Below are 2,388 nucleotides of genomic sequence, written 5' to 3'. Positions count from 1 at the left end.
GGAGCATGAGGAAGTTCAGCAGACTTGGGATCAGGGAGGAGATCCAGAGTTTCCTCCTCACCTCAATGACCTTATTGCTCAGGCTATAGAAGTAGGGGTAACCGCTACACTGCGGAATCAGCCTCAGGTACAGTCGGCACCGTTACCAGCACCGGTTGTACATACTGATACTTGGGAGAAGGCCAGGAGTTCTTTCACAAAGGGGAGCCCACCTGAGTTCACAGGCTCCACCGATGCGAGAGCAGTTCATCAGTAGAAACAGGACATCGAGCGACATCTTCGCTTGGCTCAGTGCACGGAGGTTCAAAAGCAGATGTTTGCTACTTTCAAGCTAGTTGGGGATGCACTGCAGTGGTGGGAGTCAGTTACCACTATAGAGGAGAGGATGGCATTGACTTATGATGAGTTCAGTGCACGCTTTGAAGAGAAGTACTTCCCTTATGCAGTCAGGGCAGCTATAAAGACTGAGTTTCTAAATCTACAGTAGGGGAATATGACAGTGGCAGAGTATGAGCAACAGTTCACACGCTTGTCTCTCTTTGCACCAAAGGAGGTGGATACAGAAGAGAAGAAGCGCAACAGTTTCATCAAGGGACTGATGTGGTCTATCAAGAGAGCTATTACAGGCAGTCCAGTCTATATTACCTATACTCAGGTGGTAGACGCCGTTCTATAGTAGTATCAGTTGACCGTGGATTTCAGACAGGCCAATGGTGAGAAACAGGGTGACAGAGACTCTGCTAATCAGTTAGTTGAGAAAGGGAATGGGAATGGGCACCGACAGAATGACAAGGGCAAGTTCCAGGAATAACAGCCTTAGAAAAAGCACAAGAGTGGTTCAGATGCTCCCAGGGATGTGGCACCTATTCAGCGACAGCAAAATGGGGGACCACAGGTAGGATAGGGTCAGTCACAGGCTAACCGACAGAGGTGGCCATTTGGTACTTTCCAGGGTAGTTGCTACACTTATGGAGAGAATGGTCACACTTCCAGGCAGTGTCCTACAGTAAGATAGAGATAGGGACAGGGACAACATGTGCAGCAGGGGCAAAGGGTGCCAGTGCCTTTACCTACTCCACAGGTTCCACGGATTCAGGGACAGACATATCCGGCTTTACCAGCACCGCCGCAGCTTCAGGGACAGGCACTGCAACAGTTACATTGTGGTAGGGTGTACAACCCTAAGCCACAGGATATGCATGCACCTCAGGCTGTTGAGGGTAAGTTTCCTATTCATGGTTTACTTGGACGTGTTTTATTTGATACGGGTGTTACACGCTCATTTGTAGCTAGGACTTTTGTTGTTTTGTATGGGATGACGACTCGGGTATGCAGTAGACCTCAGGGTATTTCTACACCGTTGGGCGATACAGCCATTTTTTATGAGAGTGATGGGCTTGTGATACTAGATATTGGTGGACTCAGATTTCTATCCAATCTATTGGTCCTGGACATGCACACTTATGATGTGATACTTGGGATGGATTGGTTGTCTCACAACCATGCCCAAGTTAATTATTTTGATAGGTCAGTTATTTTCACCATACCTGGTCAGGACATATATGTAGTTACTATGCCGTGTTCTAGTGGGGTCACTAGCATCTATTTGTTTCATATGGAGGAGGACATGGAGGAGGGGACTACTGTATCATTGGATAACATACCAATTGTACAGGATTTCCCGGATGTTTTTCAGGAGATTCCAGGGTTGCCACCTAGTCGCGAGATTGACTTTGTGATAGACTTAGCTTCAGGCACTACGCCTATTGCTAGGTTACCATATAGGATGGCACCAGTGGAGATGCGTGAACTGAGGGATCAGATTCAGCAGTTACTCAGCCAGGGTTTTATTCACTGAAGTATTTCACCTTGGGGAGCACCGGTTCTGTTTGTGAAGAAGAATGATGGTTCCCTTCGGCTATGTATAGATTACAAGGAGTTGAACAAGGTTACCATTCGTAACAAGTACCCTTTGCCCAGGATTGATGATCTGTTTGATCAGTTGAAGGGAGCTACTTATTTCTCTAAGATTGATCTGCGGTCTGGATATCATCAACTTCGGGTTAGAGAGCAGGATGTTCCGAGGATAGCGTTTCTTACTAGATATAGATCTTATGAGTTTCGGGTGATGCCGTTCGGGTTGACTAATGTACCAACGATTTTCATGGATTTGATGAACAGGGTCTTCATAGCCTATTTGAATCAATTTGTCATTGTTTTCATTGATGATATCTTGATCTATTCTAGGTCTAAGGACGATCATGCTAGACATCTACGGATTGTGTTACAGATGCTTCGTAAGCACCAGTTGTATGCTAAGTTCGAGAAGTGTGAATTTTGGCAGTGGGAAGTGAAGTTTCTGGGTCACGTGGTGTCAGAAAGAGGAAT

The sequence above is a fragment of the Cornus florida genome, unplaced genomic scaffold (assembly GCF_030987335.1).
Source record: "Cornus florida cultivar Cherokee Brave unplaced genomic scaffold, ASM3098733v1 CherokeeBrave_3.0.0_Hap2_Chr10, whole genome shotgun sequence".
Classification (NCBI taxonomy): Eukaryota; Viridiplantae; Streptophyta; class Magnoliopsida; order Cornales; family Cornaceae; genus Cornus; species Cornus florida.
This window is presented reverse-complemented; position numbering follows the sequence as displayed.